General features: G+C 34.7%; 1 protein-coding gene across 36 annotated transcripts in view; it reads right to left on the minus strand.

The window, feature by feature from the left end:
* IRAG1 (inositol 1,4,5-triphosphate receptor associated 1) overlaps positions 1 to 12,623 on the minus strand; it is a 102,496-nt gene that overhangs the window by 43,665 nt on the left and 46,208 nt on the right. For 9 of the 36 annotated variants that reach the window (XM_072039378.1, XM_013095179.5, XM_072039385.1 and 6 more), the window contains one exon: positions 10,459 to 10,528. The exons of 21 other annotated variants lie outside the window; for them this stretch is intronic. The gene's annotated coding sequence lies outside the window, so the exon portion shown is untranslated. Of the gene's footprint in view, positions 1 to 6,739; positions 6,867 to 10,458; positions 10,529 to 12,623 lie in introns of all 36 variants that reach the window. 6 more of the 36 variants (XM_072039381.1, XM_013095177.5, XM_072039392.1 and 3 more) reach the window with 2 other exon arrangements.

Below are 12,623 nucleotides of genomic sequence, written 5' to 3' on the forward strand. Positions count from 1 at the left end.
CAGGCAGATGGCTTCTAAAAAACCAGCTGGGCTGAACGTTGGGGTACTTTGATATATACATTTGGTGAATAAGACAGCACATGTGATACTAGGAAAAAAACTAGGCCCTGATTTATTCACAGTTAAAGAATTCAGCCTGCAGTAGCAAATCTGGTGATCAGAAGACTGTCAGATTACAAGGCAGAGTTGATCTGTTTCTTAACAGCAGATTTTTTTTGATAGCCTTGAAGGAAATGCGGTTCATAGGAAGATTGTGAATATGGAGTGGGTGGATATTTGGCGTGGGGAATAAGGAGTTCTAAGCATAAAAAACAGCACACAAGAAAGTGTGAAGAAGAGTGGGAGAATAGTACATTAAGTGTCATTCAGGAGGATTCAAAAGGAATCCAGAGATAAGTTTTTCCTCCAGATATTTCCTATCATGTTACAACATAGAAGGTAGTGACCTTAAAATAAGATACAATCCAGAAGAACTGAAAATGACATGTGACAAAAGATTTTGGTCTCTTCCTCCTCCTAAATAACCTACTATTTTTAAGAAACATGCTAGTTTGTTTAGGAGGTAGCATCAATCTTGGTCCTGTGATCCTGAAAGAATTATCTAATGCAGGAACTGTACATTGAAAAAGAGCCCAATGGAAATTTCTAGTGACAGTATTTAAAATAATACCAGCAGATAATACTATAGACAAACATAGTTTTGCATAAATAAGCATCATGAAGTCAGTAACAGTCATTTGGATTTCTTTTTCTTCTATCGCCTCTCAAAGATGTGGAGAAACCTAGATAATTGCTACTGTTTAGACTGCATGTATTATACATCACATTCTAGTTACACATTTATTTTTGTCTGTGATGTAGGCTGAGTTGGGAACCTGAGCTGAAATTCTCTCTAATTGGCATTTGACTATATTCTTAGTTAACGTAAGAAGAAAACAAATTTGCTGCTGTGTGTGTTTGTTTTCTTCTTCTTCTAAATCTAAAGGTTGACACATCAAGTAATATGTAAAAATTGTATTTGAAAATATAAGCATTCTGCAAAATATTCTGTTTTCCAGCATAACTGGATATCTACTTTTTATAATTTGAAGAAAGTTACTATCAAAGACCTAACTCAGATACATAAGTAAGTTAAAAAATAATTAGGGCAGAACACCATTACTTAGTGACCCACGAGTCTTGTTGCTAGTCAAGCAAAACATTTTCCAAATGAAGAAATTTAACAAAATTCTTTCTTACCCAATTAGAAATGGCAATCCCCGAGGACATACTTTGTTGAACAAACTAACAATAAACAGTGCTTTTAAAAGGCAATTGCAGTCTTTCAAGCAAGGAGATTATACTAAAGTTCTCCATCTTGCATAGATAAGTGGCAAAGAAGCAAAGAAAAAAAAAGTGTTTTATTTTAAGCATATTATTTATGCTTCCAGCACAAAATCAGATTCCTGGTTGCTTACTGTAGTGATACAGAAATACTATTGTTTGCAATTGCAAAAAATCAACATATCCAAAAGAGCATGGATATGTTTCTTTCTTGCTTATGAGAAAAAATAATGAAACCAATTTCAGAGAGTTTTTAAAACATTGCTTTACACCAGGAAATAAGTAACTATAGGATCATCTTATTCAAATAAGCTGTTATTTTGCAGACTAAATGCTGTTTACTTGACCATGCTTATATATCACTGTGGCCAGACTGGAGGATCAATTTCCAGAATCAAAGAACTCTCCTTGAAGCAGGCTTGACACTTGTTTTGTTGCTTTGGACTTGGTCCAATGGGAAGTTGCAAACTTCCAAAGGCAAGCTGCAGAATTTCTGAGACCTGATCCAGTGTATAATTATCTCCCCGGTGATTCCTCCCTCTCTCCTCATGTACAACTGGAACTTCCCTTGTCATACTTGATTACCATTGCTTCTTATTCTCCTGCCATGCACTTCAGTAAAGTTTGCGAGTCCATGTTTTCATTAACATCTTACATACTGCAAGACTGCTGTTAGACCCTGCTTAAGTAGTTTCTTTTTCAGGCTAAGCAATCTCAGTTTGTTCCATAAGACTCTCCTCACAGGATGTGTACCTACTGACTATTTTAGTGGCTCTCCCTAATTATGCTCAAGTTTAACAACATCCCGGGGGGTCAAAATAAGTTGTGGTAAAATAAATCTCTTGGGAGTGTGTTTCTCTTTGACATCCACGCCTAACAAAAACGACAGACCCTCAAGCACCTTCACCTGTAGTGCCAGGCAGAGTATGAACTGTATTATTTGAACCCAATGATCCAGTCACTTTTTCCACTCATTCAACAGCACAGTTGTCTATACTTTAATGTCTCAAACTAGATACAGGGATGATGTATCCATGATGTGTTAGGTCAGAAAAACAAAACAAAAACCCTTACCCCTTCACTTCTGCTAACATAAGATCTAGATGGCTGAATAAGCAATAACACACCAGTTTTGCAGACTGTCAGCTGCTCTTGCTGGGAATATAAACAGTTTGAAAGCTAACAGCTATGCTAATTTCTTATATAAGTATCAAGCTTCAGAAACAGGAGGTAGTAAAAAAAAAGTAGGTGGACAAAGCATGATAATTCATTTCAGGATTATCCAAAGAGGGAAAAAAATCAATGCAAAACCCATGCCAAAAGTCATATTCTTGCTCAAAGGATATATTGAAGCAATACAAGGTTTTGCAAGCATCTTTTGCAGAAGACGTTTCTGTTATAGTGCTGAATCATCCACTGTTTTCTGTGGGTTGTGTTATTGTTACCGAAAATATTATTCTAGGACCATAATAAAAATATGCTGAAAATTCATACAGCATCGTTTTCACACTACGAAGTTCTTACAAATCTTTTTTTTTTTTTTTTAATTTAACTTTGGTTTTTAAAAGGTGTGCTGTGAAGAGGACCGTTCAACTTATGTACCACATGAAGTCAGACTTTCAGTAGTTCAGACAAAGTTTTTTTTTTAAATGAACACAACGCTGAGATTTCAAAAATAAAGACTCACCATATCTAAAGTGAGAAAGGCCCCCCTGATACTGCTAAATTTAGCAAAGAAATTCCATGTGCATTCTACTGACTAAATTAGCTGTGGTCTGAATGAATCTCAGATGAGGAACTTATTTGTAACTGTTCCATCAAGTATTCCCTCTTCAGCTAATTATGCTAAATTGTCAGTTATGAACTTATGGGTGAAACCAGTGAAGAGTATTTGATTTAATAATTTAAAGGCTGCACAGGTATTCTGTCAGACAGGATGATGTGGTAATTGAGACTGAGGTAAAATACATTATCCAAACTCCACACATCATGCATAAGTACCGTTAGCATAGAAACTGTTACATTAGGGATGCTCATGACACAGTTGTTCTTATGTCTTATAAAATAAAATATTCCTTTGCATTCTTCTCCTGCAAGCAACCTCCATTATGGCTTTCTGTACTTTGGAGCATGTTCTGATTCAGATCAGAAATCTGAACAAACTCCCAATGCAAACGTGTCCTTGAAATAAGGATCCAACTGCCCTGCATCTTTTAATTTGAACTTTTGATAGAGAGATGCATTATACTGGCATTACAACTACAAAGGTACTTCAACTGATAACTTAAAAGAAGTAGGATTCTGCCTACTTGTCCCCAGTCTGAAATTATCGATGTTCCAGGAGGGAGACCTAATCTCAGGAAGTACTTGCAAGGCTCTCTCAGGTCATCTCTGGCTTGAGGAGCAAAGTGCTCTGATTCTCTCCTGCTCTTAGATGTCAAATTCATTTCTTTGGTCTGAACTATACATAGTACAGTCAAGGAACAGAGTCTACCAGAAGGACACTTCCCAGTGGCTGCAGTCTAGCAGCCACAGCCAAAACTGCAGAAGAAACAACTTGCCCTTGCTTTATCGTTATTTTCAGATGAGGTAGCTTCAGGAGGGAAAAACAAACAAAAAAATAAACAAAACACACTAAGCTCTTTATTTTAATGTGGGGAAAAGGGGAGAAAGCATGTATCAGTTCTGAAAGAAAAAAGATGACATTTGCTGACTTGCTGTAAGGATGGTCAGAAAGATGACAGCTGTCCAAGAGAAAGGAAAAGCAAGCTCATATTTCCTGTTTTCAAAGCTCTGCTCTTAGGCTTTATCAGAATCCAAAACAAGGGAAGACAGATCGTTACTAATACAAAAGTAAGAGATTCTTGACTTGACTTTCCCCTACATTGATCATATAAAGTCCTTGTCTACAGAATTCCAGGATCAGGAAAACACTGTAATGCAAAAAAAGCCATGATAACAAGGCTTTATTTCGCGGGTGTCCTCAAAAATAGAGGACTCCTATCGACTATCCACTCCAATACCAACTTAATCTTCCTACATTGCTTTTCTCTCAAGATACTAACTTGCAGGACTCTAAGAATTTAACCATCTACTGCTGCTTACCTCACTTTAAGGAAACACAGAAGTACACCAGACATGGACTATGCTGAAATCAGCATTTTCAGATGTGCAACCTCAAAGCTAAGCTAATTTCCTAAAACGAGATTTAAACAAAGTATGTAATTCCTCCTGCTTTTAAATCCATCTCAGCAGGATTTACAGGTACTCACATGGAAGAAAGCAAGGCCCATTTTGGTTATTGGCTGAAGTTTTATATTCAGGAGCATAGTAATTTGTGGTAATTTGGAAAAAATCTTGATTGGCTTGTATATACTGGAAAGCCTAGTAGGAAAGACACAACTTTTTCTTGTCCTTAGAAAGCTACCAAATACAAAACTCTAAGGCTGTAAAGACAGATTGTTTGCTAACCTTATTCTAGCAGTTTTCAAAGATTATCCTCCAAAAAACAGAACTAGGAAAGCTAGAAAAGATCAAAGCTATCAGAACAAGAAAGGAATTTTTATGGATTGACTGGCATGCACTGTAACAAAAAGCCACATTTTTATGGGTAATTATACAGTTCAGAGCAAAGCTTTGAGCCAAACAATAGCTCTGCTCTTCTGAAACAGCATAAACTGAACGCAGCAAAATGTTTATTTCCAATTTGTCAAAATCTTTCCCTGATAATATTATTCAGCCAACAGCATTCCTTTACTGATTACATCCAGGAGTAGATCCAAAAACAATGTACCAGTTTTATGTGTAATCTCATCACATCAACATCTAAAAAAAACCACACTCATTTATTAATATTATTTATTAAAAAAATAATATATATATATATATATAAAAGTGTTGGGCACAAGAAGCCCCTAGTGAAGAGATGAGCTTAAAACAGAGAATTACTTCTACAGGGAGAGTGACAAACTTCTGGGCTTATATCTTTATGAAACATATATATATATATATATATATATATATATATATAAAATTTTGGCCTCAAAACCTAAAATGAAAAACGGGGGAAGTGAGGAAGGGATAAAGGGAGCAGAGTTACTTATGGAAGAGACTTGAAAAGGAAAGCAGAACATATCTTGTGTCAAGATTTGCCATTGAAATGTAAGATTCCACTCTAGTCATCATCCTTTGTGTCTCTTCCAAAGTGTTACTACCTCTACAGTAAGAGTAAGTAGATAAGGTATGTATTTGCCTCTCATTCTTCTCAGTTCACAACCTGCAGTTTATCTCAAGCTGGGGTTGCATGACATTTCCTGATTCATTGTAGCTGTTAGAAGTCTGGTAGAGGCTCAGAGTGGCAATAAGGGGGAAAAGTAATAATCACATCTTGATATTGATCTGAATTTAACAGAACCAGTCACTCTTAGTGCTTTATCAGCTATGCCCAAATTTAGTATTTCTATTGTCACTACTGTCTTAAGAAACTGTGATAGATGTCCAATGATAATTTTATATAAAATCAGAATAAACTAAATATATTATTTACCTGCTTATAGATAACTCATGAGTCTATAGTCTGTATACATTAACATTTACTGTCTTCCCATTTTATTTTATTTTATTTTTACTCTTTTCCTATTAAATAAGCTAAATGTTTAAAGTTATGCTGAGGTAATGGAATTAGGGCTACTTTATATCTTAACCTTAAAACAGTTGTAGAATTTTACAGAAAGATTCAATCATCTAATATATTATGAAACAAAAGATATAGAACAGGGGAAAATGGCTATTTAGAAAATGTGCTTTAAGGATATAGCAAGTCACTGAAGTTTAACAGTACCATAGAACTATATCGCTAAGAAATTTAAAACAGAAGAAATGCTGAAATACCATTGCTTCAGAAGTTATGTTATTAAACAAAGTTTCAGGGTATTAGAATGCCTCCGAACAGCATTCCAGCACAGATGGAAACAAGACACTGCACATTAACTACCTGAGGTATTGAAGGCAAATAAAAATCTTAAAGAGATTGAGATGAAAGCAAATAGAACAAACAAGAAAGGATGCTCATTCTGTCCAAACACCTCCTTGAGATTGACCTTGAAGTGCTTTAGTATTCTGCCAAAATGAAACATATCTCAGTTGAGGACTGATTGCTTTTAATTTTATTATCATCTAAGACTTTGGTTCTAGTTGCTTATTTTAATTTCTTCTGTAGGACAGTTACGATCTTCACGCATTATTATTGAATAGATGTAGCTATAAGAATGACATAGACAGGCCTGTACAGGACTTTGCTGTTTCATTAAATTTCTTTACAGAAGACAACAAGCATTTTAACACAGGCCATACATATTTTCCAAGAGAAGTTTTTGAAAAGATGCTTTACCAGATATCTGAAGGAAAGAAAACTCACAGGACAAGAAAAAAAAGACCTCTCAGATTAAGGAAGAAGTTAAGGGGTAGGAGTTACAGGTCTGTCTTTCTGGTGCAGAGAGGACACTCCTGTAGGGATTGTGGTGTTCAACATCGTCATGAAGGATCTGGAAAAGAAGGTATGTACAACAACAGCTGATGAAAGGTGGGATGGGATAATCAGGTCTAAAGCCAGCCAAGATGAGTAATAAGATATCAAGTAACTAAATATTATAAAACGGACACTGCTGAAAAACTGTAAATCAACGCATATGGAAAAAATAAACTTAAAATATACCTAGCTAAATCAGAGCCCATTGTTACATTTTACCAGTCAGGAAAAAAATCTGAGTCATTTTGGATACTTCTCTGAAAACAGCATTCAGCATCAGCCAAAAACACAAAAATGTTAAGAATTAGTAGGAAAGATTTGAGAACAAAATGGAATATGATTGTACTAAGTCCAAATCTTCAGCAGTTCTAGTCACATCTCAAAAAGAATGCAAGAAAAATACAAAGGGTACATAGCGAAAAGAACAACAGAAATTGCAAATGGTTTCTATGCAAAAGTAATCCCGAGCTCTCCAACCTGAAAAAGCGATACTCTTGAGTAGAAACAGGTTAGAAATTTAAAAAAAAAGTCATGAACCTACTGGAAAAGATAACCAATTAATTATTTGCTCACAATTCCTCACAGTACAAAAAGAGGATGCCCAAAGCAGATACCAGGCAGTCGTTTAAAGACAAAAGAAGCACTTTCATACAGTGAGTAATTATATAATTGAATTTGTTACCACAGGAAGTTGTAAAAAGAAGAGCATGTGAGTGAGTTCAAAAAAGGGTTAGGTGCATTCAGAGGAGAGATAATAGCAGTGGTTTACAGCCTCTGGACCCAAAAAGGCTGAGGGCCCAACTCTTGTAGATGGGTATTAAAGATGTTTTCAACCACAATGGATTAGGTGAATGGTTTGTGTGACCTTGATATCCAGTTCTAAACGGTACGTTCCAGAGAACGGTAGAAGCAGGTTCCATTTTTGAAATAAACTGATATTTAGAATGTCAGAGGATAATTATCTTTATACCCATTGTGAGTATTTAGCATTGCTGAAGGAAGGGATATTACAGCAGAGAGAATAAAATATGGAAAAAGTGTTTTTCATTCTCCCATTGCACATACATGCTAAGACCACAGCCAGGACTAAAATCCTGTTGCCATAGGATAGTATTGAGCTGAATTCCTAGGTTGCCTTCTTGAAGAAATATACACATCTCAGAAGAATGTTTAGTATCTCTCTGCTTTTTAACATTTTAGGTTATTCAATATGAACAAACTTTAAATGTTTTAAAGAGAGTATTTGGGTTGCAGGTCACGGAACATATTTTCAGTTTTATTAAAATAATTAAGGATCATCGTACAAGTAGTACTGAACTTTGCAGGAGAAAAGAGAGATCCAGCATTTTTCAAACTTCACACCATTTTACATATACATAAGCATATGCATACACATGATAGATGACATTCTCAATTGTATAGCTGTATAAAACAAATTCCATTTTACTGTGGTACTATTTAATAGAAAACATAGGTGAGAACCAGTAAAAATCATCTTCCCATCTGTCTCTCCCCAGCAGATCAAGAAATAGACTTGTAGAAAGGTTTTTACACACACACACACACACACACACATACTTACAGAGGATTATTATGCAGTTTTCTTTCTTCCTTATTATCTCACCCTACCATTTACACATATATATTTAAACTTTGCCATTGCCTTACCTATCAGATATATTGCACAGTACTGCCTACACTTCTGCTCCAAATGCCTCACATGTGGCTGAGTCAGAAAAAACATGAGTTTGTTTTTATCAAATCATCTGTACAAACTGAAAGGAACAAATCAACCATTTTGAGACAGGCTGAAAATAGCTCTTCTCTTTGTTTAATATTTGTTTCTAGTTCAGCCAGTATAAGTCAGGTCTTGGTAGTCAGTGAAATGTTAAAAAAACAAATTGCTCTCAGATATGATGGATGACCTTCCCTCCTGAGGCATTCAAATTTTGCAAAAAATAATTAGAATGACTACATGGTATCAGTCACATGATATCACAACTTCAAAAGCTATTTCACACTAAGTAATCTTTTTCTGGCATACTTAATAAGCTGAACTTACATGAGAAATTACACAATGTGATTGCTTTAACAATGGAAAGATAATATATATCGTTATAACTCTTCATGCACTATTGCTATATTCTACTGCATACGCTAACTGTACATAGACTGCTAACAATTCTTGCACAAGATCAAAGCCAAACTGTATTTAATTCTTGTCTGTAAAACTCTGTAAGCATCCTACTTTCTTTTCCACTAATGAAACGCACAATCAAAGCTTCCACTCAGCACAGAAATGCTCCAAAGTGACAACCCTTACATTTTGTTTATCTTGAAGCTTCGAAGATTTCTTTGCACCAGATTGCTGCAACACAAAGATAAATATTGTGCCCTTCACCTTAGAGGTTACATCTTGGCCTCCTGTTGTAAAGGCTGCAGGGCAGACTAAGCAAACAAAGCTCACTAACATCAAATCTTGGTAGTACAGACAATCCAAGGAACATGATAATAGTCAGGGAACTCTTCTACTTTATAAATACCTACTACACTTCATTCACAGTCTCTGAACATCTACTTGACGATTACCTTCACTCCAATGACAGCTACTCAGAGAGCAGCAAGCATCTGTCTTTTGGAATTGTCTCTCAACATCAATGTGTACATTAAGGGACTTAAAGTTATTTGTCATTCCTAAAAGAAAGTCAAAAACCTAACCCACTGACATCACAAGAGATTTTCTTGGCTACCCAGAATTTTGCCGATAAGAAATTCTTGGGGAAAAAAAAAAAAAAGACAAATGTCAGCTCTTGATACTAGACTAGTGAGGAGTTGCAATACCATCTCCTTTTCAGCCTAGTAATTTTAAGAGAAACACCATGTTTTCCTAGAAATTCATGTAATTTTCCAGACTTTTACTGTAAACTTCAGCTCTGTTGTCTAGTATAGCCTTCATTATCCTGCATTTTCTCAAGCTACGTGTCAAAATGCATGATGGCAGCTTTATCTGAAACAGCTCACAAAACCAAGTAGCAAAATTTTGTTTTGAGAAAGTAACCAAGCAAAAGTTTGAAATCCTGATGATAAAAATTTTAAAGTTTATTTTAATTTTAAAGTATGGAAGAGGAGCGTAAGTATAATAATTGACAAGCATCATTTAGAATGCCATGCCAAATTGATTTGGACAGGAATACGCTCTTCTAGTTCATTACCTCTTCAGTTGAGGCATGTTAGACACAGATTAAATCATACCTGAGTAGCTCACTAACTATAAAGTTCTCAGTACTGAGAACCTGTTCCACCAATCTATAGCAATCCTACCTTAATGCAGATAAGTGATCTAAGATTAGGGATATTGATGTTTTTTTTGCACACATATTCTCAAAATGGAAACTGCAAACAAATGACTAAGGAAAGAAAATGGCCTTATGTCACTAAATAATTTTAAATTATTTGCCTCCATTATAAAATTTTGCTGTGTTCCCTTTTACTGGCTGTCAAGAGTAAATGCATTAATAATTTTTTTTAAGTACATTACATTTTATTTTTTATAATAAACTCAAGCAACAGATTTTTTTGTAAAGGAAATATAAGTAAATTCAATCTACCTTGTACAATTGTTTCCATAGTCACTTTTACAGGCATGCTTCTTACTTAATTTCAGTTCTTATCTTTGACCTGGAAAGCAAATGTTTATCATCTTTATCATGTATGCATTTCAAGTTCAAAGCCTCTGTGATTCAAACACAGTGTGTTAGCATCAAGCATTTAGAAGGCTATATTTTCTTCCAGTTAAAATTACTGGAATTGAGAACCTTATTAAACAAATATCCACATACATTTGCTACAAATTAGGAAAAAAACATAACTTGATCATTCCATCACTACAATGGCTACTTCAAGGAAAAAGGCATTTGTAACTTCTTAATTCCCTTCATCAGTCTTCTCTTTTATCCAAATCTCCAGTCATCCAGGCTTCAGTCATTGGGAAACCATCTTCCCAAGAGCTTTGCCTCACAAATTGAAAGAAGCGAGAAAGCTTGAACAAATAGAATCACTAGCATTTGTATAGATGCTTCAGGACAACATTTCACTATTTTTTTTTTCATATCTTTCCTTTATTTCTTCTTTATAATATGCAACTATGAGCAAGCAATGCTTGCAACATTAGCTTAAGAAACAAGATATAATGCTTTTATACACTTAAAACTTATCTTTAATATATCTAAATTTAAAAGAAGACCAATGACACTATTTGATCTGTTTAAATAAGATGATGTCAAATTGCGCTGAATGTGTTTCTAAACCATGTAAAGATTTTTTCCAATACAAACTTTTTGTTGTTGTTGTTAATGTTTCTTAGTTAGAGCAATGTTTATTTTAATTTCCATGGTGCTTAATGGCAACCCAACAAATTCATTTTCTAAGCGTTCCCTCCAAGTGTTTTCTGTTTTTAACCCTCTTGCAGATAAAAGTTTTTTTTCTTTTTTTTTTCCTCTCCAGAACAAAGAGGATAAAGTTAAAGTTACTAATTGAACATGACATTCCTGTGTTTTATTAAAGGAAATATTTACATTCAAAGCCATAGCCAGCTATTCTTTTTTCCTCCAGACTTATTAGCCAGTTAACTCAAAGAAATGATTAAATGATTTCTGGAAGAAACAGCAACAACAACAACATCTAGAAAAAAAAATAAACAGGAGTACTACACCCCCCCAAAAAAAAAGAAAAAAATCCCATAAAAATCAATTTGCTAACCTTTGTGAATGGTACCACATTTTTAAAATTATTTTTTATCATTCATATGAAAGAAAAACACTTAAATTCTAAATGCACGTAAGCTTGCTTTTGAACTAAGTTGAAGCAAAAACAAATTTCAATCACATGGCTTGTTTTATTTACAACCCTAAGTGAACAACGTACTGCAGAACCCTTTGAATGTTCAATTACAGAGTAACCACTTACATAGTGGTAGTGCTTTTAATATTAAAACTATGTCGTCTCCCTAATTTTTGCAGCAAAGTGGAATAATGGCAATTTCAGTTAGTTCGTTCATCAGGTTCATGCTTGGCCTTCACTTGCATTCCTACAACTATGCCAAAACAAAACCAAGCATCAGTAAGTTCCTCAGGCATCAGTAAGTTCCACATGTATTCTAGTTGATTTACCTTATAAAGGTATGCAGAAATGATTTAATTAACTTCTGAGAAGCTACACAGCTGTAACCTTTACTCTGATGGGTTAATATTCCTTAAGGAGGTCTGCATATTGAAAACATGTTGAGCATGTTTTACATTGGTGTAGTACATTACTTAATCTTTGTAATTACATGAAACATAGAAACGTCACCAATCATTATTTCATAGCACAAATGCAATAGAAAATATTAGAATTGTGTGTTTAAGGCAGCTAGGGATGCAATAGTTCAGTTTGGAACTGATCGAGAGGTGTGATTCTTCACTGTATATGTCCCTGTACATCATTCACTATATCTTGCAAATGTTTTGGTAACGCCTTTTTTATTTTTAATTTTTCATTTTATTTTATAAGACCACCTAATTAAGAACCTCAGAACATGCAAAGTACTAGCAACATAACCATATTGATAAACACTTATTTGGAAAAGCTGAAGAATTAAGATTTACCATTGTGAAGGAGAAATGATCACTTTACAAATTAGTTGGGTGATATTGGCCATATCTTACTTGTTCAACTGTACTGATTATTAGACATTGGTATTATGCAATGCAGCTTTAGGATAGGTCCTAATCAT

Source organism: Anas platyrhynchos, chromosome 5 (assembly GCF_047663525.1).
Source record: "Anas platyrhynchos isolate ZD024472 breed Pekin duck chromosome 5, IASCAAS_PekinDuck_T2T, whole genome shotgun sequence".
In the NCBI taxonomy this organism is placed as follows: domain Eukaryota; kingdom Metazoa; phylum Chordata; class Aves; order Anseriformes; family Anatidae; genus Anas; species Anas platyrhynchos.